General features: G+C 38.1%; 1 protein-coding gene across 8 annotated transcripts in view; it reads right to left on the bottom strand.

The window, feature by feature from the left end:
* PTPRM (protein tyrosine phosphatase receptor type M) overlaps positions 1-27,888 on the bottom strand; it is a 480,832-nt gene that overhangs the window by 62,695 nt on the left and 390,249 nt on the right. The window lies entirely within an intron of this gene.

Genomic DNA, 27,888 nt, shown 5'->3' with positions numbered 1-27,888 from the left:
TTTGTAACAAGCCCGACTGAACTGCAAAAGGAATTGGTCTCCACGGGCAAACACCTATGTCTCAATTTCTTGCAAAGTTCACGCTTACTCTCAAACAACACTGGATGGTGAACAATTAAACATAGTTAAAGGCAAAACAGAGATGGAAATGTTCAGCCACAAAGCTCCAAAGGCAGAACAAACTAATCAATCATCTGATCTAAAACTTGACCTGGTATCTTCCTCAGGAGTCTGTGTTTCAGGCAGCTAGACAGACTATAGAGAATTCTAGTTTTCTTACAGTCCTTTTACTAAAGACTAGTTCACAGAATCGATCCATAAGACATTATCCAGCAAGTGCGTTTGGGTTTAATTCACTAAACGTTACATGTGCTGTTACAAAGAGTTCTGCTGATACAGCTTCCAAACATGCACCTTGAAATAAGAAGGACCCTTATACTCCTAGGGCCTTCTTGCTTCTCCCTGCCCCACTAATGAACTTTTACAAAATTGCTTTAAGCCAATCAATTAAAGTACATCTCTGGAGACAACTGGGAAAGATTTGCATGGTATTGAATTCAGGGAAGATATACAATAGGCAATGTAGTGGGCTGGGCAGCTTGTCTACGTCTCATTTGCTAACGTACGGGTTCAATTTCTCCCACCTGTTTGGAACTTCTGAAAACAATGATAAACTTAATGAGCCTTACAGATAAAATATTTCCTAATAATATGTCTGCCACATAGATAATTCTATTCTTCGGATTACATATATATCAAACCTCACACAATAATGAAAACCAGGAGACAGATTTATGTTTCCAGCTACTGCATATTGACTTCACTTTCTTTATTAAAAATGTATTCTAGAAAAAGAACTCCATATATATTTTTTTCTTTGGGTTTTTATCAATAAATTAGTAAATGAAATGAAACCTATCACATAGGGAAAATAGAAGTAATTTATGTAGATCCATTTTTCTTTTAAATTCATTTTGGGATACACACAGGTATTTCAGTGAGAAGTGTACAGAAAAGATAATTTGAAGGAAAAGGTATTACAGTGCAAAAGCATAAAAAGAAACAGTTATTGTAAAAGACAGCTGGAGTGTCATTTCCTAAATTCCCCATGTGCAGCGATTACACAAACCGCAACAGAATGATAATCCTCAATGAATTATAAGCAGAAATCCCATTTGTCCTACAAGTAAGGAACAGAGCAGATACCTCATAACAGATGATCTGTCAAGATCTTTCCTTACTTGTGAGAAATATACGTTTCATTACAGAAATTTTTTTAATGTCTTTCCTGACATACCACTCTCCAGAGAGACTGCTGCATAGCAGCCCACACGTTATCTTACTGACTATTCACTCTAATTCATCCTTAAAAGTTTCTTAAAAATGTGGACTATTAGGAAGAAATATGCCTCCAAACAGCTTCGTTCCACCAAATGTCTGGGCAAGGGCAATGAGGAAGCAAAAATGTGTGTAGGACATTTCTGAAATAATTTAAAGTAAGTATTTCTTTACCTCAAATCGCACAAAACCTTGGCTACCGAGCCTCTGTAATTTACTTGAAAAATGAAACACTTTTCAATGCAGCTGTTACAGCAGACATTTCAGTATGCAATGTCAATTGTCATTCTGTTGTTAGAAAATATTTCGATAATCAGGATAAAACAGTTTCTGAAAAAAAACTGAATTATACAGAACTGCTGGATATGCAACATGAGAACTGCTCAGTAACGCAGCAGCAGGATCATCTTAGGATGAATATGTTTTTGCTTGAACTCATTGCTGCAATGGTTTCCATTATAAATATTTGCCAAGGGCTAAATCACTGTGACCCTCAGACTAGAAAATAACTGCAGTATCTCAAACGAGAAGGGGAGATAATCACTGCAAATACAGATTTTTAAAAATTATTCCCTTTCCTCATTTCAAAATTCGTAAGACCAGAAGATATTGAAAGGGCCCTATATAAAAGTGCAGTTTGAAGAAGCTGGAATGTGGAGAACGGGGTGAGATCTTCAGCATACAATTTGTACCTCTGTTGATTGTAAATTTTGGCAACACACTTTCCATCCTAGATTTTCATGCTTCAAATCAAGGATAGCAAAAAGAATGCATTTTTGTAAACACTTTAAGATCTACAAATGTAAAGGGTTGCATGGAATTACTATTTTTATTATTAAACCAAAACCAAGCAGCAACTTTTTGAAAAAGCACTTCTTAGTTGCTAAGTGACAACAGTGTACTGTCCTATGATGTCATTTTCAAAATGCAAGCTCTTACAAAGAAATGAGAAGTTAATGACATCATAAATCATGCTCTGCCTACTTAATACACAAGAATATTATTCACAGGTACAAAGAAATGCATATTTCACTGTGTAACAATCTTAAGTTTGATTTGTGGATTTGTTTTAAAATGTTTGACACTTTATGGTGTCTGCTTTTCCCAATTGACCTTAAGTTTGTCCACTGATAACATCCATTTTTCCATTGTTATTTCTAGATAATCAGATTAAGATGTACTTTAGTAAAATGAGTAATTTGACCTATTCAGTCATAAAAGCCTCTGGATTTGTTTTTAAGCTACATGCAGACAGTTATGCATACTGTCTACTTTAGGCTAGACCAGACAACTGATGGTGGTCCTAATGGAGGTCTTTGTCTATGCTCGATTAGCTACAGAAGAAATGTACATTTCTACTGTAAGTCCTTTGAGTTGAAGCTAAATTAGATGCCTAAAATGTCCTGAATTGGACAGTGAAGATACATCACTAGTTTTACCTAAATGTATCACCCTTTACTACTGCTACGTCCACTTTATATGTGGAGATTATAGGTGGAAAAAAATGCATCCATTAAACTCTGAGTTAAGATCCTAGTGTCACATTAGACTCTTATTTGTATTTAAAACGCCTAGTAAATATATCTTTTACTTTAAGCAAGTCCATTAATGTTTGGAGGACAAGGACGTTCAGGCTTGTGTAATGAACAGTGCAAGATTTGTGTGTATAGTAAATCTGTCAGTTCATAGCTTTTTCAGGATTCAGAATCTGCAAAATATCTGGCATGTAAGGATGTTCTTGTTACTTAATATTAACTGGTTTTTTTAAGCAGAAAATTGAAATAATCACATTCAGTTTGTTGATAACTGAGTATTTAGATTGTTAAGGAATTAAGAAGGAAGAGTGATTGGTAGTTATGTTAAAGAAATGTGCAGAGAGTTTCAAGCTATCAACAACATTTTTAATCTTCTATTCACTTTGAGGAAAGATTTTGTCATTGAAAATGCATCACCTGCAAGTAATAGATCACTGCAAATGTTTGTGAGCAGCGGTAAATGATTTCACTGATGGCCCACTGTAGGCAAGCAGCTCTTCCTACTTCAATCATGGCTTTGGTCACTGCAAACATTTGTGGATGACAGCGTGCCACTAGAGAATATATTCACCATCAGCTTTTTCTTTTCTGTCAGCTTCAATCACTGAGAATTATGTCCAGTTTTCAAATAACGGAATTAAAAAAAAAAAATTTTACTATGTGTGCCCTTGAAAACTGTCTGTTGCAAGCGCCAGTGTGAAAATCTATCCAATCAATGTTAACTGCCTTCAGCAGTTATAAAGCACTTACCAGTGTGTTACTGTAACCTCGGTCTGAATGTGGAAGAAAAAACCACAATACAGACTGTTATGTTATCACCAAAACTCCCTCATTCTGTTTGGAATTTTCTGGAAAAATTAGGCTGATAATTTACATAAGGTATTCTGAGTGTGAGATCAAAAGCGTAGATCAGTGTTAAAGCAGATACACAGTTATAGTCCAACACATAGCAACTCTAACATTGTTCCTGATGCTCCTTTATGAGGTTGTGCCTCCTTGGACTGAGTAAAAAAAAAATAAAAAAAAATAAAAAGAAGCATCCTTCATAAAGGCTTGCATAGCCAGAGGTAGGAAACAATCTTTTCCTTTGCAGGTGCATTTAGGTTAGTCTACATTAGACATGAGAAGAAAAGCAGGAAAGCAAAAGTCCTTCTGGTCTTTTGAGACACTAAACATCATAGGCACTGCCTCCATTAAATGTTGAAATGGAAGGGGAAACATTACCTCCTCCAGTAACTAACTGCAGCACGATTTACCACTCGATTTTCAAAAAAAAAAAGGACTAAAACCATGTGGTAAGACAAAATCTGGTACTAATTCTGTCATTGTATTGGTATGCTCATTTTTCAGCAGCAAGATGCTTTCAATTAGTGAATTTTCTAATACATTTGTATTTTTAAAGTCACAGGCCTTGGTACTCTCTGGACAGCTGGCCAGTCTAGTCAAGCTATAGCTTCATAATGAAAACATATTAAAATGATTGAACTGCTTTGGTGTAGCATCTTTAATGACATAGGTATTTGTAGTGGTTGCCATGAGTTATCTCTAGATGACAAGAGTGTTAGCAAATGCACATGAAATTTAGTTAGCGCTATAGGAGACAGGAGAAACATAGCTATAAGAATAGAGAAGTAGCAAGTGAAAGTGACTTGTCGGTCACTGTGAAAGTTGTGAAAGTGTTGCACACCTTCAGGAATAGCAGATCATGAGTACCAGCCATGGCAAGAGCTAGTTTTTAGGTACCAAGTGCATTCGAACAAGAAAATTAAGAACTCAGTACTATCTTCTACCCGGTCCTGTATCTGAGTGTCCTGACTTACTTGGGGAGTGTCACAGCACTCTCCAAACTATAAAGCTGCAACAAGGTCTTTTACCACCTCATACCAGCATACTCTTCATGCCAGTCCCTCAGCTGCCTTCTCCTCGTCTTGCCTTATCCAGGGCATGCATTCTCTCTTCTCTTGCTTCTTCCTCGGCTGCTCTCTCTTCATTGACTCTCAGCCACTTCACTCAACCAGCCACAGCTGCACCTTATCTTCTTCGGCCAACCCACGGTTGTATATTATCAATGCTAATTAACCCTGCTTTGTTCCTCTACAGGGGTGAGGATCCAGAGGACAAGGAAGGAGGCTCCTGAGAGACACTGTAGAAGAACACACGGCATGGCTGGAACCACTGCGCAGAGCCACCCAACTGTCCTGGACTGAGTCCTCTCTCCTGCAGAATCTCTTCCGTGGAACAGCGAAGTTGTGCAATTTGTAAAGTTGCATGTATCTGTGACTGAGGTATTTTGGTAGCTGAGTACATTTAGTTTCTAATGACCAACTGTCATTTGGTCTCAAACCATGACAATTACTGCAAAAGAGAGTGTCATGGAGTACTTCTATAATAACTAACAAAGAATTACTTTTCATGTATTTCTTAAACCAACCTATTTATGAGGTCTGTTGATGTCATTTATTATCTCAGCATCTAACACTGCCACATCTGAAGTTCACTTTTAAGATTTAACAGCAGGAGTAGAAATCTTTACAGATTCTGCAGAGTGGTCTAAAAATTTGAAAGATAACCTAGTTTCTATAGGCTTTCAGAGTAATTTCCATTTTACCTACTTAAGTTTTCAAAACTTATTACTTTCATTCCTTTAAAATTCTTTAAGACTTCCATATAAGGAAAGATTTTAGATATATGGTGAAATGTGAATTAGTAAGAGGACTGCAATAGAACATACAATTAAAATTCTAATTTAGAAACTTATCCCCTGGCATACCAGATAGCACTAACTTAACCTCATTAATCTTGCTGATTTATCTCCAGCAGAAAAATATGGTATGTTGATGGGATTTTATGATCCCTTTTTTATAGAAAGGACCCTCTGGGTACAATATGCGCACTTACAATGTAACTAATGTGCAGGTTATATTATTTTCAAATTGTGTGTAAAAAAAAAAAAAAAAAAAAAAATTGGTCTCAAGTAGTGCTTATTCCCTCTTATGGAAATAAATTTCCTGATTTTGGAAGATTTAATGAATAGTTTTCATGTACAGTATGTGGGATTTTCAAACCTCCCTATTTCACCACCCAACTTTTAACACAATGCATAATTAAAAGTTTTGTTCACAGCTATCATGCCTTGTACGTTTTCAAGATGACAGCGAACTTGACCAACACTCATGACTATAATGTCTGTAAACATGAAGTGAACGAACACAGACTACGCTGAATATCAACTACTTCTGCCCTTTGATAGGAAACCTCTTCTGGGTAAATACAGAAAGACATTGATCACCGCAAAGGCACCATCCATCCTTTTGTGAACAAAATTATCTGCTTTATTATTCAGTAACTCTGCTATCTCCTTGCTTTCTCCCTTTGTTGTTCTGAAGGATGTAATTACACATCTTAATTACACAGTACATGAGTAAAAGATGCTGCAGAGTTATTTATTTCTTAATGAGAATTCCTCCTTACCAAGACACAGGTATTTCTTCACTGTGAGGGTGGCATGACACTGGGCCAGGTTGCCCAGAGAAGCCGTGAATGCTCCATCCCTGGAAATGTTCAAGGCCAGGCTGGATGGGGCTTTGAGCAACCTGGTCTAGTGGAAGGTGTCCCTGCCCATGGCAAGGGGGTTGGAACTAGATGCTGTTTAAGGTCCCTTCCAATACAAACAATTCTATGATTCTGTGATTCTATGACTTATGCAAAAGGGGAGGGACTCAAAGTTACATATAGTGCACTGAATGTGTGGATAAGCGTTTTAAGATAAATTCTAAGTTAACTTTTTTATACTATTTTTTGAAAGTTAACATGTAAATATCTCAAATTATGTGGACAGAAGGAAAATTATTCAGCCTGAACAGTATGACATGGTTTGAATGAGTCCAAAAAGGAGAAGTATCTTAAGATATTGGGTGAAGGCAGAGATATCAACTGTGAGCTAATGCAGGTATCCGAGTTACCATTACAATCACCTAACTCTGATCTATTTCAGGGAATTTAACAACACTATTGTTATTATTACTATTATTGCTGCTGCTGCTCATGATGATGATGATAATGTACCTCTTTTGCCCCCATCATTGAAAACTTACCTGACTTTCCTGTATTAGAGTATAAGGAATCCAAAGCAGCTATCGGCTGCCAAATTATCAGTGCAATCACTCCTTTTTCCAATGTCACAGGGGTAAATTTTGGTGCTCTTCTGTTGCAGTTGTTTTACAAGTAGCCACAATGACAGAACCCTGGAACTTCCAGACTAAACAAGTTGCAATATTGCTGTTAATGATGCCACAAGCTTTAATTTTTTGCATTACAGATCTGCCCTATTTGCTAAGACTCCTTGAGACTGCCTGTTGAATGAGCTTTGCAGAAGAAAGGAAATGCCATCCTGTTCTACCTAGCAGAGGTTTCCTCCAACTCCTCTTCCCTCCTTGGCTGCAACTCTGCGTCTTACTTCCTTTCCCTCTGTTTGGAGTTACTTACATTTACATAAGGCTGTCTGTACGTCTGCATCGCTACTCTCTTAGAATTGGGAAAACTGTGTGTTTGTCTCTTATTGTTTCTTGTTTCCAACTTTTAATCAAGAAACTCTTTTTCACGTGCCTTTCTGCCAAGCAAAACATTCCTTCCACAGTACTACTTAGAACTCAGAATTACACCCCCCCCTAGATTTTCTCTGTTGAACTCAGAATGTTAGCAGGCTAATGGATTCTACAGAGTTTTTAGGTACCTTAGAGCTTTGAGAACATTATTTGGGATCTTTTTGTGCAATTTAAATTTTTATTCAAAAAACTAATTAGACGATTTAAGTATCTCTTCTGAGTCTAACCTGTTCTTCCTCCTAAAGATTAGCATTATGATATTTGATTTACTTTATAAATAATAAAAGTTTGTCCCAGGGAATTGTTTTAAAGAGTTAATGAAATGTTATTTAAATGTTTATAAAATATTACTTGTTATATTAACATAACATTATATATGATAATATAATAATAATAAATATTTTTAAAATATAAGGATACAATGTGCTATGAAAGAAGTAGGCAAGAACTACAGATTTTTTTCCTCCCTAAAGTAAAAAGAAGAGTTTGCAATTGATTTAAAATATAACAAGAAAGAAAAAAAAAGAGAAAAGAAATTAAAATAAAAAATACAGAGAACAAGAAAATGAGAGGGAGAGACGGGAGAAGAAAAGACACAAACATTTTTTCAGTCATCAGAAAAAAATCTCAATAGTGTGCATTTAACTGAAGTAGTAAGCTTTGTGTTGGAGTCAATTTTCTGTTCACTCATGTTTTATGTACTGACTGATGAGAGCTACTCCACTCATTGCCTATCTATGCTATGTAACGCACAAAATAAGGCTTAAGGATTCCAAGAAACTTTCTCAATTAGGTGGAAATACTTTCCATGGCAAAATACTCTTTTCATGACTTGACTGGCACTGGAGTCTGGGACTTCCTCTTTGAGGAAGTACATTGTTTGAAGTATTTATTTAATACATGTGCACTTCTGCCATCTGCTTGCTGGAGATTTTTTCTAAAGAAAGGTAATCAACGATGAACTGGTGGACACATACACTGATAAGAAAGGTGACTTCTGACACATTTCTAGCTAATTCAGTAATATTTTTGCCTGATGTTATCTGAATAAATCATTGTAATTGAGACAGTGCACTGAGCTCAGAATTCACAAGAACTGCATGACTGTTTATATTATCAGCTGACCCAACCATAGAAAACCTGACAGCATCTTCAAATCCCCTGTAAAGGCAAGCTTTTTTCTGATTTAGAACCACACAATTTGGAAAAGCCTTGAACGTAATAAAATTCCCTGAAGCAACAGAAAACAGCACATGGGAAATGAAATAAAGGCAAATGTTGAATCTGAAAAGTGAACAAAACTCCTATCTTTACAAGCTGTAATGTACACACAGCTGATCTAACCTTTCAGAAGTGATAAAGCACCCCTCAGTTTTTGCTCACTAAGTGAGCCTCAAGGGTTTTCATGAGTGTATCTAGGCCGCTCTAGTTAATATAGTTTGGATAGAAGATAAGAAAGAAACAAAGCTCACATAATAAGATTTTAATTCTGCTACAGGGTGACACTGACATATTAAGCTACAAGATAAAAGCCAGAATACACTGGCATGTACAGATGGAACACAAATATTTTTCACACTGTTGTTTTTCCTAGTGGATAAGATAGTACTTTTCAAGGGAAGTAAGGGTAGTAGGGTAGGCTAAAGTAGATAAGGGTCTACTTGCAGTGCCCTTTCAAAAAAAGGATAACACTTCATTGTGCTGGTTCATTACTTTTTTTTGACCTTAGCAGGAAACTTTGGTGCCTTGATGTCTGCTTTGCTTGTTTGCAAATACACTTTGCTAGCATATATAAAGACAAATTATTCATTCCTCTAGGCTTGACTTTTAGCCCAGCATTTTCCTTGTTCTAAAGAAAAAGATCATCTTCTCTCTAAAGCTATGTGTATACTTCCTACTTTTCCTGGCCAGCATCCAGCCCCTGTGCCTATCATTTGCTACGCTGTTCTGCTCAGGGGAGAGCAGTAATGGGTCACAGTAGAGCCACTGAGTGCTTCCACAGCAATGGGAGCTCCCACTGCTTCGCTACTCAAAACTTCTGTCTCTGGCTTTTTAAAGCTCTGTTTCCTTTTTGCAGACATCCCTCTGCAGGCTTTCACTTTATAATTGCTACCTGCCCATCATCACCCCTTTGGAAAACTAAACGCTTACTGGAAAGGAGTGGGTAAGTAAAAACTGAAAAAAAAAAAAGGTGTTGGTCTTAGATGATTCCACACCTCTCTGAGAAACTGCTGAAAGAATAATAGAGTATTGAAGAATATATAAAGATAATCAACATAAAACCAGTAGTGGTAGTAATGGGATTGACAATGATGACAAGTGTTGCTGTCAATTGTTAACCTAGTCATTTTTAGCATGCTCACTGTACATCGACAGACAGCAGCATTTCAACACAGCCCCAAGACTACTTGTTAGAACAGAGAGTATGGTTAGGCACAGTAATGAAAAGCAGCAGCTCACCAAACTGGATTAACCTATTTTGATGTTCAAAATGTATATGCAGCACTTTCTAATTCCAAGAGAAATTTAAAACCAGGCAGTTCATTAAATATATAATACATAGGATTATATATTTCATATATATATATATATATTTTTTTTTTTTTTCCCCACAGGCTACTCAAATGACCCAGACTCAGCTAACAGATAAAGTAGAAGTACTCTGGACAATGAGGGAGGGGCAAAAGGAGTTGCTGTCCCTGAACGCTGTCACTTGAGAACCACTTCTGCATCATTAATCAAATATCAGATACATGGTACTAGTATATTGTGAATGAGAAGTACAAAGATACCATACACAAGTGACAGTTTCACTACAGCAGGTATCCACGGGAACTTATCAATGGACATTTGGATTGCCCAATTCTACTTCCATGTAATCAGCTAGTACGTTCCTGATGCAGAAGAAAGAAACTTTCAAAGAGCTTTGAGGATTCTTCTAAACTTGTACTGAACTTATGGAATACAATGAAGATCTCTGAATGTCCCAGTGCAAATGTCTCTTCTTCCATCACTCACACAGCATACGTTCAGAGAATATACTCTGCAAATGAAATAAGTATTGGACAAACAGAAAAAATCAATTTACAGCTGTAATGACAGAGATGGCAATTTGAGTGCCACCAGCTACTGGGCAGGTATGCAACAAGGATGCCTCTTCTACTCTGGTTTGGTAGCATCTTACCCTTGCTATGTACAAGTAACATCATAGTTTAGCAAAATAATGAACTGAATGTAATATTCACAGAAAACAGATTGGAGGAAAAAAAATTAAAAAAAAAGGAAGAAAAGTGCCATTGTTTGACAGGACAGTCTTTTTTCTAAAGGACAATATGGTGAGAATATGAAGGTAAGTTGTTTATGGAGTAAGAGAGCTAACAGTTACAAAGACCACATAACACAAATGGATTGTGAAATAAAAAAAACCAAAAAATGGATTGTGAAATAAAAAATAAAAAAAGTCACAGAGAAGAAATAGTGCAAAATATTGTTTACATTCACAGCTTTAAGAAAAGAAAAGGAGTAATCATAGTTCTGCACTTAGACCACACCCATGACATTATTCTGTGGATTTTTTCCTGATGTGCAGGGCCCTTGTGAACATGTCACCTAGCTACTCTTTTGTTCAGATTCTGATCTTGCTGTGTATCTAAACAATTCTTCAGTAATGAAGACTGAGATTTAACGACTTGATGTATAATTTTTGGTTTTTGCAATTTGCTTCTTCATTTTCTCTTTTGCATAAACTGAGCAAAATATAGCAACTTATCAGCTCTCCGTGGACATTTCAAGATTCATATACATTGCAGCTCTACATTTTTATTCTACATTTCCTTTCATTAGAACGCTGCACTAAAGCTAGATTAATTGAGGCAAGCCAACATTATGAAAGCTCTGTTGAATAGCCGCAGATGCCTTTATTCTCTGCATCCCTCCATAAAACAAAACTTTTTAAAATTTGAGTCTCTATATAAATATTTCCCTTACAAGACAATACAAAGATTCCAGGCATCTGTCTCTCATTAAGTCGATTACTAGTTGTTTAAAATAATTCAATAAAGTCCATATTTATCAGATTTCTTATTAAAAGTATTATTCGACTCTATGTGCCAAATTCTGCCAAGGGAACCAGATAAAATGATGAAGAGAGAGCTAGATGGAAAAGAGTAGTTTGGCACTGAAGTGTTCCACTCCTGACATTTGGTGGAAGTTCCAACTTTAAAACAAAACCCCATTTAAACAAGATGGGAAGATGTACTGATACGAGATTCAGAGAAGTCAGCTCAGCAGCGACTGGACTTCCAGCTGGAGTACTAGGGAGAACATACAGTAGGGAGTATAGCTGGAGTGTTAGGGATGTCAGTACTGGATTGAATCCTGTTTAACATCTTCGTTAATGACCTGTATGATGGGGCAGAGTGCACCCTCACAACCATAGGATCATTTAGGTTGGAAAAGACCCTTAAGATCCTCAAGTCCAACCATTAACCTAACATTATCAAGCTCACCACTAAACCACGTCCCTAAGTGCCACATCTACATGTCTTTTAAACACCTCCAAGGATGGTGACTCAACCACCTCCCTGGGCAGCCTGTTCCAATGCCTGACAAACCTTTTGGTGAGGAAATTTTTCCTGATATCCAACTTAAACCTCTCCTGGTGCAACTTGAGGCCATTTCCTCTTGTCCTTACTACTAGGGAAAAGACACTCAACACCCACCTCACCACCACCTCCTTTCAGGTAGTGGTAGAGAGCGATAAGGTCCCCCCTCAGCCTCCTTTTCTCCAGGCTAAAGAACCTCAGTTCCCTCAGTTGAAAAGAAAGAAACATCTCAGATTCTCTTAATGCTAGATACAGGAGTCATTTGAATGCAGACTGTGGTACTGAAACTTTACCTGACAGCTCAATGATTAAGACACCTTATACTAGTGATTTGCAGGACGTGGGAGACAGTATTCTTTACAATTAGGTTTTGGCCCAAATTGCATCAAAATTAGAAATGTCCTGGAATAATCTAACATAAGGTACAAGAAAAGTTGTCTTCCAAAACAAAATAGGTTCCTGGGACACTGGGTTGGTAAAACCAGTCAATTAGTACAAGATAGTAAGATATGAAAAAACAGTAAAACCGGTTCAAGCTCAGTGACCATTAAACTCTGTTTTTCTCCCACGCTTCCAGTATCCCACTGCTAACAACACTTAAGGTGCCAGGAGAAACCTTTTAGTAGCTGTAAGATGCCTGGATTTAGTGTAGATCTGTCAATCCAGGCCCAAGTCAACCTCTGTGAGCTGAATCTTAGTTCCTGTTGCAGTTTAACCTGGGCTGGTAATTAAGCACCACGCAGCCGCTTGCTCACTCCCCACTCACCCAGATGGACGGGGAGGAGAACTGGAATGGAATGTAAAACTAGAGGGTTGAGATAAGAACAATTTAATCATTGAAAATAAAATAAAAAACCAATAATAACAATAACAGTTATAATGAAAAAGAGGGAGAGAGTGGAGGAATGAAATCCAAAGGGAAGGGAAGAAAGAAAACAAGTGATGCACAATACAGCTGTTCACCCCCCACTGACCGATGCCCAGCCAGTCCCTGAGTAGGATCTAAAAAACAGGACAGTTCCTTAAGAATATATTTAAGAGTCTATCTGAGACAATACCCCCAAAAACTATGGTTTGCTCTTTTCTGTATTAAGTAGCTGCATATGTAAGTTATCATTCTTGGTAACTTCATTAGTCATAAAAGCTGGCATCTAACCTTGCCACATCAGTCAAAATACAAATGCTTGATACGATACCAGATAAAACTTGCATTTTAGCATAAACTAACATAACTCCTCTGTTTTTCTGTTGGAAGATGCTGAAACTTTTCCATGCATAGGCAGAACTGTATGGTGAATAGAGTACTTCATTGTTTTATGCTCATGTATTTTCAGCTCTTTAAAATGTGGCATGTACTAGTGATGTTAAAATAGTACTTTTAATAGTGTATTTTTCCCTTTTCCTCCATTGAAATAGATAGGAAAGAAGCCTTTTTTGGATTTTTTTGAATTATTCCACTACTAAGCTTGAGCACTCCAACACACTGTTCCTCCACACTAAAACAGTCATATGAGTAGAACCATTCAAATCTTTCATGACACCAAAAAAACGGTGTTACTATTAAACTTCTAGATTAGTCAGTCAGGTTTCCAGGGACTCTGGCACTTGCTAGTCTGCAAAACAGGGGAAACAGGACACATAGCCAGGTGACCTTTTCCTTGCTCAGTCCCAGAGACACAGAATCACTACCCCAGCATAACTCTTTCCCACAGCTGTCTCTACACTGTGGCCTCCCCAGTCAACAGATCTTCTCCACTGTTTCTCTGGGGGAAAAAGGAGACTGTTGCTACCTGAAAGGAATAAAGCAGGAATGTAGCCCGCTTCCTGCTCCTCACTCTTCCTGGTGTTAGGGAGGACACCCACCACCACCCTCCCACCTCCTGCACTCAGGAGAAGGAGGTGGCAATGGCAGAACCTGGGTGAGAGATGCAGGGTAGGTCTGGGCTGGACCAAGCAGGGAAACACAAAAATTGTAGTGTACCTTACATATCGTTCAGCATCACCTCCACCAAAGGCACAATCACTGTTCCACACTATCTCTGTCTTTTAAATACTCCTGCAATAGCTACGGGACTATGGATATTTTCACCTTCCCCTCATGTGGAAGTCAGCAGGTGAGTAGTGAGGTCCCCACATCTAGGAGGGTGAAAGGTAAAGCTTTATCTGTGGGGAAGGTTCTTGCTATCAAGAGGGAGCACTTCTGGGGAATAAGAGTAAATATTGAGTAAGCACAAGCAAATCTCTGTGTCAGTGTGCATCTGGGAAAAAAGTTTCTTGGCTCTTGAAACAGGGCTATTTTAGAAAGATCCCATCTGATTCTTTATATTTAAGGTAATTCCACTGTGGCATACATGGAGCTAAAAAGAAAACATACTCCTAGTTATGTCAACAAGAAAGACATTTGCATACCAACTAGGCTGTCCTTCTATCTCAGAAATGTTTAAAAATCGATTGATGTCAGAATCATAGTGTTTTGAAAAAATGTCTCCAAAAAATAACAAACACATAGTCTCAGTAACAAGAAATAAAAAGCAATCCATAAAACAGTTAAACTTTATAGAAGCCCTAAATGCTGCAGATAGCATGGACCTTTTTAGCTTTCTTTGTGTGCCAGAGATACATGTGCTTAGTAAATACCAGTAAAATAAACACAAATGCTGTGAAAGAACTGACAAATGGAGGGAAAATATGTCAATCTCTAACCAGATCTACAATTAAATATATAAAACGCATGAGCAATTTGTGTGATTTTCCTTGGATCCAAACGTATTTGTATGTTCTAGCTACTGTCGCTTCTATAGACTTCATTCACAATGTAACCATCAAAACGTAAAATTCAAGCTGGTGATGTTGTAGGAGAAGAGACAATTAAAAAGTCAGTGGTAAAACTGAAATGTACATAAAGCTACTACAAAAGCAGCAAGACAACAAATTTGCTTAGATTTGAAATGTTTTCCCCATGCAAAACCAAAGCGAATGCTTTGGTGTGGTTTGGAAGCTCAACCTGTTTGATTTCAAAATTCATGTAATTATCCCCTTTTTGCTCTGCAAAAGGCCAGAAGTGGTTTACTGCCCATACTAGGAGTTTAACTGTACTACCTCAACGCACTGTAAGTAACATGACTCTTTTGAAAGGGCCTAATTAATGTAAACAAGTTTATTTCCAGAATAAGACAGTGCTCAGAATAAAGGCTCAAGGATTAGGCTTTACCATAGCAGCTACATGCATTTTAAATAAAAACATTTTACAACTTAATTTCTTCTTTTCTCTTCCCTTTCACAGGATCATCACCCTACATTTCACAGTCCAACAGCCGGACAATGTACCAGAACCGCTACAAAAGTAAAACAACTAGAAAACACTGAGGATGCTAGTTAACTTAAGAGAGCTCTTTTTGTTCTTTATAAACTGAAGTGATGTTAGTACTATAAAATCATCTACCAGTATGTAAAAAAAAAAAAGAAAAAGTAATAAAATAATAAATTACCATTTCACATCACACTGGTTTTATATACAAACCAAACAGAAGCACTGATTTATTTTCTTCTTCTTATGTGTGTTAACAGCCATACTGGGTCAAACCAGAGGTCCATACAACCCATTCTTTTTTCTATAACAGTACTACTAGCAGATGTTTACAAAAAAGTATGAAGAATAGAGCAAATAGAGAGTGAATCTTTCTCCAGCATACCCTTTTAGCTCCTAGCAGTCAATGGCTTTCCTGAGCAATCTCTTCTTCAGCCAGAGACTGCACACAGCCATCGCGTTTAATAATGAATTTGTCCAGCCCCTTTTTGAACCCATTTATAATTTTGGCTTCAAAGAATATTGAGGCAATGAGCTCCAAAATGTAATTATGTGCCATGTGAAAAATATTTCCTTTTGTTCACTTTAAACCTGCTGCTTAGTAGCTTCGTTGGGTGCCTTTAATTCCCTATATTATAAGGAATAATGAATAATTGTTGTTAGCATTGCAGAAGTAACACTGATGTCTGGCACAGCTCAGAAAATCCTAAGGAGGTATTACAGCCATCAGGAATGAGTGATATTTCACTATCCTGGAAAAAAGGTAGAGACTTGATACTGGAGCTGACAAAGTGGGTCTACACCACTTTAAGGATTTCCTTACTCATAGAATCTTTACATTGTTTATTATGTTAACCATACAGAAGCTGTGTACAGCAGTGTTACACAGAGCATAAAAGCTGGAGCTGAAGCATGAATGGGTGAACGAGCAAAACTAGAAACTGAAAATGCAGTTTTACTGTAGTTGTGTCCAACTTGACCAAGGATACCAATGACAAATAGAAACAGGCACAGATAAAAATCAAGCAAACAGAAGCTCAGCTGATATCACAGCCTAATGCAGAGGACAACGTTCTGAAATACTCTTCAAGCAAACAATACACTAAGCGTTCTGGCAATGAATAACGGTTGACAGGCACTTGGAAGAGCAAAACCGGTATCACAAAAGACTGAAGAACTGTTGCATGCAGTCTTTCTCAAGATTAAAAAGCATATGTCTCAACTTGACAGTCATGCTTAGATTCAGAGGATCTTGGAAGGACATGAAAATCTAAAAAGAGCTTCACGCTACAAGCTTTTTCCCATCCATTTAAGTCCCCTCGTTTCTTTCCTAACTATTCATGTACAGTCAGAGGTGGCTGCTTTTATTGCTCTTTCCCACGGAGAGGACACGGGATCTGACCTACCTTTTTAACATTTATTATGTCATACAGGAATTTTGTTTCCTTGACATCATTCTTTGTAGGGAAAAGTATGGAGATTGCTCACGTGTAGGTATTTACTGTAAACAACTAATGGTATTTTCTAATGTCAAAACCCTAAGCTCTGTGATACAGCCACGCGTTTAAGCATCAAAGGCTAAGTATTCCTGTTACCTTCCCCCAGACTAATCACATGCTAATTTTATGCTTACTTCAGGAACCAATACTGCACCGCACAGAAGCTTCCACCATCCCAGAGCAAGCACTAGGGGGCACTCTATTCAGAAGGGAATCCTATCGTTGTTTGGGTAGGACAAGAGACAAAAATTTACGATTTCACTAAAAAGAGCTTATACTCCCTTTAGTGCAGGCTACCTTTGTTAGCAGTAGGCAGTCACGGCTATGTCTGCTTCTGAACAGCCCCAGCCTGTGCATCCAGGAAGGTCGTCACTTCTTTTCTCTTTCTTTGGTGTGTGGTTTAAGAGCAGAGATAGCCTGCCTCTTAGAGGCTCAGACCCCTCTCTTGCAGATATAAGAACATATTTTCTGTTATATATTAAAAGCAGTTATTATTGCACAGGCAAGCATCTTAAAGCTAGATAGGTTATAAAAGAGCTCAGCTAGTAGATGCATTTTAACTTTACATAAACACACACTATCTATTTCCACGGACCAAAGCAGAGCACTGTCAGTCATTAATCTTTTTACGATCTTAAGGGGAAGAAACTGCACTGTTTTGTTGGAGAGATATTCAAGCTTCATCCCCATTACATGAATGTGTCTAAACTATTATGTGTCTGATGTCCCTGGTGTTGGTTCCATTTAAGTGAATGGTAAAAAATAGAACAGGAAAGAATGTATATTAAAAGCAGCTTTAAAACAGTCCCTTATATCCCTTTAAAACCAACTGGACTTAAACAGATACTTAAGGTCTTCCCTGCCTTGGATTCCAAATCATGCTGTAAATCTAAATCTTTCCCTCTTGTGTGGGGGTTTGTGGCGAGTGATTCTGATCTGCTGTTTGTGTCTTGTGAAGTGCCAATATTATGAATTTTTATCAGTTCTCAACTGAACTGCAAACCCAGTAACTCTAAAAATGTTACGTGGTTGATGCTACCATGATGATGTAATTTCTGAAATACTGACTCTCACTGACAGTATTTCACAAGTCCCTGAAGCCAGCCTGCTTTTCCTTCTGTCCGCATCCTTGGTTGCTTTGTTTCCATGAGTACTCCAGTCTTCTCATCAGCATTGGTCTGAGGTCCAATTTTATCCCATAGTTGTCTTGCTCACCTTTGCTTGACCAAGGTGCCTGCATCTTCTCATGGCTGTTTGGCAGACTATGCCCTTTTCACCTCTAAGATGACTTGCTGAGGACCCAGGGAGACCTAACTGCTAATTAATAAGATGGATAGAGAAGCCAAGCAGTTGGAGAGCAGCAGTAGCCCCAGAAGAGTGTAGGCAGTGGCATCGCTGAAATCCCATGTGATGGGTAACTGGGGCAGCAGCTATCACACCGAGACAGAGGCGATGGTAGGAAACCAGAAGGAATGAAGAGGCTTGCTGACCCCCTCCTCTGCCCATTTACAGCCTGTCAGATCTTCAGTGGACTTAACATTTCCCATAGACTCTTCTGAGCCCATCAAATCAGTATGTCGTAACAACAAATTCATTCCTGCTAGAAAATGCTGATCATCTGTTCCATTGACAGGACAATTACTAAAGCACTACAGGAAATGTGTAAGAAGTCGTCCTGTATTCCACTTAGGAAACTTATTGTAAGATATACTGAACCACACGCTACATAAGAATACAAATTTTCATTTCCTGAAAAATTCATAATGGCCATTTTAACTTATTTAAAACAAATGCATTATAGAAAATAATGCATATTTTAGGTATGCTGTGGATAAACTGCTGTTAAATGAAAACTCCTAATAGCTAAATCATGCTAATTTGATTTGAAAAGTGTTCCTCTCACTTTACAAACAGCCAGTAATAATGCTTTGGTCATGAAACCAGCAAGGGATTAAAATGCCTAATTATTTGTAGTGAATAAATACAAACCATAGAAAATACATAAGGTGTATATATAATTAATAAAGAATAGATTATAATTGCATTTAACATCATTTGCATAATTTAAAATGGAATAACTACATGACTGATTTTTTATGTCTTTTTAAAGGGCACTAATAAAATATGAAGGAGGAAAGGAGGCTTATATGAGTAGGAAGTAATGAATAATATCTTGAACATTAAAGCGCAATATATTATTCTGTGCACATAAACTGGACCAATTCATTTTCACAGGTGCAACGGGAAAAGTATGGTACATCAGCAGATTTCAAAAGTAAATAATATGTTAACTGAAGAAAAGATTACAGATTCTGATAAAATATTCAATATCTTATTTGAATAATTAACAAGTCAGTCTGGTGCAAATATGCAGCATATAGCCTACAATGCTTCAAAAACTTTTCCTTCTTTCAAATCATACCTGTCACCAGCATTTAGAAAGTTTAACGTATCACCTTATTGCTGCGAGCATTAAAGCATTTTTACGGATTTCCCTCTGGAAACTCGTGTGGTGAGTGAAATTAAGTTCAGTGGCCTCATTTAGTTTCCTACCATGGCGTTCAATAGCCCATAATGATGCACAGATCGGCTAAATCTGAAACTAAACCTTAATTTCAAAAGGTGCAGAGAGAGCATAGACTTGATACTAGCAAAAGCATAGTAGCAAGATCACTCAGCAAAAATGACAACCAGAGTGACATACATTGTGAGACGTCTGCTGAGTACAGTCGGACTGTTTCTCAACCTGTGACTGCCAAAGGGGAGGAAGACAAAACAGGTTAGAAGAGTAATGGTGCCACAGATTTTACATGCTAAAATAGTGGAGTGATGTGTGAGTGTTGGTTATTAAAAGAATAACAATATATCTCTGTGTACATCCAAACACAAGGAAGCAGTAAGATGGAAAAGTTAATTTGTCCCATTAAAAGTATATAACTCCTGTGTTAACTACTTGGACTTATCAGATGGGGATACTGGGTTTACAAAGACTTTCTCGGTGCAAAGTTGACAACAGTCAGTGAAACTGGGAAGCTCTTTCTTTCATTGCTCCAACTTGACGTTGCACATGCCCACAAATCTTTCCAGAATAAATTGAAAGATTTTGCAATGCCTTCAGAGAATAAAAGATCCCAGTGGTGGAGCCACGTGTCAGGAAAAAGGGGAGCAAAATTACAAGAAGTTTGGAAAGACTGCTGTGGCAGCTGGACCCAAGATGGGGAAAACCCCACAGCTTTCTAAAGCAGACTGAAACTTCATTGCCGTGGGATAATGAAGGACAAGAGGCACATCCACAAAACCGCATGCAACAGCTGAAATGATTCCATTTTAAATGTTTAAGTAGACTCATTAGGGATCAGGAATAACATCAGAGGTGCTTATCATGCTTTACATTACTTTTTGACTTTCAGTCCAGCTATGCTGGAGTATGAAATGAATGTCTGCTAAATAGCTGAACATGGAAAAGACTCCCAGGCCACTTTCAGGACCATGAGAATTGACAGGTTATAGAACACTTTTCATTGCTGATAGATTTTGTATTCATTCATATGTTTGCCACCACATACACCAGGACTACCAGACTCAGTAGAGGCAGATAACAATTAAAATAGCTGTCAGATCTCCTACGTAAGACCAGCCTGCATTCAGTTTATCTGTCCAGTTGATCAGCTTAAGCATCTCTATCTCATGACTTTTGAGTGGACCAAGACTTTTCTGAGTGGATCAATACCACCAGTCTATGTTTTAACTGCTAAGAGGGACACAATGGTCATGAAAGATGCACTAAAAAGCTACCAGCCTTTCCTTAGGACACAGCCTAAACTTTACATACAAGACTGAGTCTGGCAGACTCACATGGAGAAAAACATCGGGCTGAATTAGGGATCCTTGTTCTTGTTAGGTATCCTTGCTGCTTGAGATCATACACAGTTCAGCCTGTTCAGGCTACTAAGGAGAAGAAAACAGGAGGTTCACACCCAAGTAAATCACAGACTGATCAGTACCGAAAATAGCCATGTCACAGCATGAGCAAAGAGCTGCCTACACCCCACTGAGAGTAAACCTAAGGATATTGGAAGCATTCTAGTCTACACACCTCTGCAGTTCTATTACTCAAACAGATAAAACCCCAAAGCCTTTCTAATGAAGCCATGACCTGCCTAAATCTATAATTTGTGATAAGAATAAATTCTAATTAAACCTGTTTAAACAAAAACAAATTAAAAAGCTGTTTCTGCATATACGTGCCCTTTTATTTAAAGTGGAGAAGAAGGCATTTAGGAAGAGTGGGAGAAGGAAACTGAAATTTAGAAAGTCCTGTGACACCTTGATCGCTGGGCAGTTAGCTACACTGCAGCTCAGGGCAGCATCATGTGAGTGATATTGAACACTGCAACAACACTTCTCATACATTTGAAATCTGTTAAAAATAGAAATTCACAGCTATTAAGGATAGGTTCAGAATTGCAGAAAACTGGCTGGCACACCAACAGACATCCAGCAAACTAAGTGTCTCTTCTCTGAACTAGACAATGCCCAAACAAACTCCTATTAACTGCCACCCAGCTAAAATTGTTGGCAACTGATTCTTGCTGATCAACAACTGGAAGTCACCCATTCTGCTAAGAGACAGTAAAGAATTAAAGAGATACTGCCTGCCCTGGGAAATCGTGTCACTAATAACATAGGCTGTTTACTAGGGAATGTAGTTTCTGGTTTGTGATGACTTTATTTCAACAATTTATTATTGATCTGGAGTACCTTAGGATTTCCAAACGAAAACATGCTTCATGGACATGGCAGCTGCTCATTTTTACTGCTGCTTTTGGCCCCCCTAGATACGATCTCCTCAGTGCTGAGGCTTCCAGTGTCCAAAACTCTGGGATAAACCCAAGCAGGAACAAGTTACCTGGGATTGATGGAAGGCTGCTGCAGGTCCCATGGCAATCTGAAGAAACTGCATTTTTCTGAACACAGTCCTTTGATAAAGGAGAAATGCCTGTCTCACACAAAGGACCTTTACATCACCATTTGTTGTGGTTACCTTTCATTGTGCATGGCAAACTTACATAATAATATATTCTTATAATCAGACTGCTGCAACTTTCTATTAAAGATTAAACATCCAACTGGGCACTCAGGTGATTGTTCTAAGCTCCATCTAAACAGATGAAATGTCACAAAAAATAATAGCAATGATCTTTACGGATGAGTATTTCCAACAATTTTCTGCACCATTTTCACAGGACAAAGTCCTGCTATTTTACTTCTATTTCAATTTCTGTTGTTTAAAATCTCTAATGAGTTTTCTCATTATTACAAAAATAGACAGAGAGACAAACAGTTACCTGCTCTCAGTTCTGGAGGACACAGATGTGGTCCTTTGTGCATTTACACTGTGGACTCATGCCCCCATTCCTACCCAACATTTCACAGTCTTTCTGCTTTCTTTGCAATTTGTGTCTGGTGGGATAGAAAATGACCTGCACTGATTGTGGTATTGACTGTCTCAGCTAGTGCTGAAGAATATCAAATAAAATCAGAGAAAAAAGGCATGATAAAAATGTACAGGTTGGAGGTGAAACAAGCCAGTTGCAGTCACAAGGAACACATGCAGAAAATGCAGCACCAGCTGTGCCCTGCTGGTAGCTATATCAACATAACATCAACAAAATACTTCTTTTTTCCTTCCTATTTCAAGATTTCAGAACGGGGCCCCAGAAGCACAAAGCTTAGAAGTAGCGTGTAGCAGCAAATTTGTCTTCCAGCTGGAACCAAAGAGAAAGAAAAGCTGTGACTGGAAGACTGGGTTGGAGTGACAAGATTTCTAGTCCCTTAAGCCTTTGTGTGACAACAGAAAATAGAAACTATGTCGGACTTGTGTCCCAGGTCAAACATTTATCTAACAGTGGTCTGGAGAAAACAAAACCTTCAGCAGGCACCTATGGGGTAAACTTCCTCTGTCAAAAAATTCCTGCTTGCCTGCAATACTCAAAACAAGGATCTGTATTTCTGCTGGTCTTAGAGAGTTTTTTTTTTTCCTATTTTGTTTATTTCTTACAATTAATTTTTACCTCAGATATTGCATTGGCCAGTAGTACACTGTGTGAAAAGCTGTGGTTTTATTGACTGTCAGTGCATCTACCTGCATATCTTCTGAAGTTCCATTTCAAAGAATATATTGCCATGAAGATAGGATTTCTTTCATGCCCCCTATTATTCTTAGCACTCACCTCTAAATCCTCTTTGAATTATTCATTTTTTTATGATCACCTTTGACCACCATCCCCCAAGGTATAACTGAGCAGTGACCATGACCAGATAAACTATTTTAAAATACTTCTATCAACCTATAAGATGTGCTAAGAAGTGCTAAACTGAAATGAATTGTTTAACGTACATTAGATAATAAATTTCATGTTCCTGACCTTGATAGGCCCTCTGAGTCTGTATCCTCATAGGTATCCATCTATTTAACTGCTGTGATTTAGAGATTAATACAGTTACCTTGGTGCAACTCCTCAGAGTGGAGACCGTGTAGCATAAAAGGGGCATATCAGTACAGTTTATCTTGACAGCATAAAACTTCAGTGTATTAGGAACAGTATTGATTTAACGCTATTGGTGTAAAATAATTTCTGGACTGAAACAGTTAACTGCTGCAAAAGCTTGAGAAAGGATATGTTTGACAGGAGGGGAGGAGAAAGAAGGTGAGAGAGACAGTGGGGAGAAAGGCCTTAAAGTTAAAGCTACACAGAGAAACCTTTTTTTAAACTGTTATTGACACAGTCCTGTTAGTGACAGTAAGTGAGGCTGATCCGAGCAGAATACCCTTTGCAAATCCTGGCTTTTCAAAGGAACCTCTGGTTTTGAGATAATGGAAGCTCAGAACTTCCTGTCATGGAACATAATGTGAAATTGATTTTGCAAGGCTTTATCTACACAAAGTTGCACCGGTTTAATTAAAGGTGTGTTTTTAAATCAATTCTGTTAAACCAGTCCAAGCTCCTGTGTGGACACTCTGAAATCGATTTGTAACTGTCTTATGTCAACTAACCTTAATCTGGCAAAGGACCAGTTTATACTGAACAGGCACCAAGTTTTGCTGATCCAGAAATATAATTAAAAAGAAAACTTACATAAAATAATAAGATTTTGATGAAATTCTCTGTTTCTGCCCTAGCTATGCCAAGCTATGCTGGCCTCCGGTTAGCCTAGTCCATCTGTTTAGGAAGGAGATGAACTTGTTTCTTTGCATCTCTGTGTTTATGGCCTTTTGACAGATATACGTCCTTGTGAAAGGACACGGTGTAAAGCACTGTGAAACAAGCAAGTCTAAAACCAAAAGGTGGCAAGTGTAAGGAGAAAGAAGGGATGAATTGTAGATACCACTTTCACTCTCCATTGCTATTTCTTTTGTTTCTGTAATGCAGAAAGGAAATAAGCAATGAGCCTCCTTCCTGATCAGTAGAGGCTCTCTCATGCTGTGGTACTGGGGAGCAGCTTCAATAACCCACCATCAGTGCCGGGGTGCATGTGAAACGAGGCCAATGCTATCCTGTCAGTCTAACGTTGCTGGAACCAAGCCAAAATCTCCCCTTTCTTAAGGGTCTGTTAGAGGATGGAAAGGATTTTAAAGATCTACTGCAGACTAGCTTTGTGGAAATTTCCCTGAGTTTAAGGATTTCTGTGCAATCCCTTCCAATCATTCACACTCCACTAGGCTGCAAATTAAGGTCTACATTTGAGTCCACAGCTTACAGAAACGCATCCACGTTATCTCCACAGCTGAGAAGCACATGGGAAAACGGGCAGTGAACTTGTTACTGATGTGCCGCTAAAGGCACACATGTATTTGATCTCATTCTACAGGCACAGCTAGACACAAAGTCAGAAGCTGCACTGCTACATCCAAGAGCCTGGATGTGATCCTGCTATAGGGAACAGGAGCCTTTGCACATGCCATGACAGGAACAGGGCCAGGCTGTAGGATGTTTCCCTGCGGGTATTTGGCCAAAGCTTTTCAGTGATGAGAGCCAAGGTATCCCAGCTCCTCCGAGAAGGAGAACAAAAGGGCACAAAGCCTGCAAAGTATGGTGTTCCCCCAAGCCACCGTATACCGGGACCTAAAGGTACTCAAGTAGGTAATCCTAAAGCACAGTTGAGCTCTGAGTGACTAAGTTCTAGCCCGCTGTTGCCTTTCATTTTTCAACCTTTATTTATGTTACTCCAAAAACTTGTGCATGAGGCCAATAGGACCTAAAGCTACCCAGATGTGCTTAGATTGTGAACTATAGCCGTAATTATTGAGAATAGTGGCCCTAATTAAGTTTTATTTTAAAGCACTCTAAAACTATGCATGACAGTAAGTGCTCCGTATCCTTGCACTCCTCTGAAGTGTTGCTAATGGGTAATGGGCTATTTTACTTTCTGTTCAGTTCAACAGATTTATTTTCAGAGTGAATCCTGCGTGAATTTCTCCTGAATCAAACACTTTCCCTGGTGAGACTATATAATCCTGCTGTCTTGTTAGAGCAAAAATCATCTATGAGACTTCATTGAAAACAAATCCCCTGTCAAACTATTTCTTCTTTTTCATTTGGGCAGTTATCCTTCTGATAATTTATAAGGAAAAAATTCTTCTGCTGTCTAGTTCACCCCTGTAAAGAGAACAGTATCAGTCTGACAGCAGTGTAAACAATGAGATTTGCAATCTTAGCAGGGCCAGAATAAATTGGGCAGTTTTTCATTGCATATGGAGGAAAACCAGCAATACTGCAGCAATTCAAAGAAAAAACCCTCAAAGATATGGCTAGTTATGGCTCATTCTGATTATAAACAATTTCCATATATAAAGAGGACTCTCCAACACTGCTGCAGTATTTTAAGTCTCCGTTCATTGACACTACTAATAAACTGCACCCTAATGTATTGCATCCACTGGCATTAGTCATGACTACACCTACTGTCTGTAATGGGATGCCATTCATCAGCTTGGTAAGCTCAACATTAGGTGATTTTCCTGGAAACTGTTTCTCAGCAGCATCATTTGATCCGCCGTAGTTAAAAAGCCATGTCATTGGTTGCATTATAAATTCCATTTTACACTCTTCTTTTTTTTTTATAAATTAATTGTAGCTTTCCTCTAGGCTTAATGCTGGTATAAAAGGTTTTGGCTGATGAGCAAATCTTTTCCAAAGACAAGAATTTTCAATTCTATCCTTTTTAAGTAACAGTGGCATAAAAAAAAAAAAAAAAAAAAAAAAAGTCCCAGGAACAAACTTGTTTAAGTCAGCTACACAAATGAAAGTTGACAAGTGATTAGCTCCTTCTGGGAATGAATTGTTTTCTACATTTTAGGGGAAAAAATATCATCAGTGGCTTTGGAAGTGGCCTGAAGCATGGGCTTTGGAAGTCTAATACTACAAATACCAGTTTAAACAATTACATATTTAAGCAATTGTTATAACATGGACTTGGCATGACAAAGTGCTAACTTCAAAAAAAACACCATGTCTTGTAAAATGCAAGCAGTAGGCACACTTGTAAAAACTCAGCCATGTACTAGTAATTGTATTAGTCATCCTGAAAGACCTGCAAGAGTGAATACATTAATTCCTACTGCTAAAACTTAAGCATTGGATATTGCGTCTCTGGGGCAGTGCACACTTGTGCATGCCCAAAAAAGAAACTGTTGCTTGTCCTGCAGGATGGAAGCAATGCAAATTACTTTTGCTGGTTGTCCTCCTCCCTTCTGTCAGATGAAAGAATGAGAAAAATCAGTTTTTTTCTGGTTTCTACTTTGAGAAGACAGTTAAAAGTGAATCTGTATCATTCTGTTGCTCACTGGTTATGTCAGAGACACATCACAGTAAGACCCATTTACACCTGTTCCTCTGATTTCTCACATTCTAGTTTCCAAGGAAAGGAAATTTAGGACTGTGTACTGGGTTGGAGATGCAGCTGAATTTGGACAGGTTCCTCAACTGGACAAGCGGACACTACCACATACAGAGGCAGATGCAGAGGCTCTGTCAGGTGTAACCAGCTTCTGGAAATGGTCAGGGAGGATGAGCTGCTGGTGGTCATTATTTGCTTCATAGACCACACAACAGTGAACTTTTTTTTAAAAAAAAATTAATTACATCATCTTGGATCATAGTCCATAGAACGTATTAAAAGTTAACAGTATTTCAGAGCTGAGAGCTTCCAGTCTGCCTACAGACCAGACTCCTCAAGTTCTTATGCAGCGCATCTTCCTACCTGATCAATCAAAATTAACTCATGAATTCTCATACACTCCTATGACAAATTTGACAATTTATAGTCCAACCCTGTGCATCAATCTTACGGTTTTTTGCTCTGTGGAGTAATATATTTACGCTACTTTTTATTTGGATTCAAATCCACTGAATTGTAATCTTGTGGGAAACTACTCACTGTACACATCTTATCAACCCATACTGGAGTGTTCCTGTATGTGAGAACCATTCACAAGAATAAACTCCTTAAGATATGAGCTAAATGGCAGAGAAAAGAGGACAAAGGACATTCATTTTTACATCCTAATGATTACAACATTGGACTTAAGGGGATTTTAAAAGGTCTCAAATCCTTCCTCATATTAGACAAGGAACCCAGGTTGCTAAGTCTCTGTTCCTTCAAATATATTATGTGGATGAAGAGCGGTACGCTCCTGAGACTCTTCGGCAAGACTCAGCTTTTGAAGTCAGGCATAATACCACCCTTAATTTTGGACATGAGAGCAAGTTCTGCTTAGTTTTAGTTTGTTTCACTTAGACTGACTCATCTCACAAGGAAGACAGGATCTGCAGTGCAATGTGCTGTGTTCCTATAGTATTTACCAAATGTCATTATGGTCATGACATTTGAAACTAAGATGATAACAGGGAGGAAGCAAGAAATGAAGAAACAGGAGTTGAATCAAAACAAAAGGAAAAAAGAGAGACTATAAGTTCATATGAAAAATAATAAGGATTA

This window comes from Falco punctatus (genome assembly GCF_963210335.1).
Source record: "Falco punctatus genome assembly, chromosome: 3".
In the NCBI taxonomy this organism is placed as follows: Eukaryota; Metazoa; Chordata; class Aves; order Falconiformes; family Falconidae; genus Falco; species Falco punctatus.
This window is presented reverse-complemented; position numbering and strand designations above follow the sequence as displayed.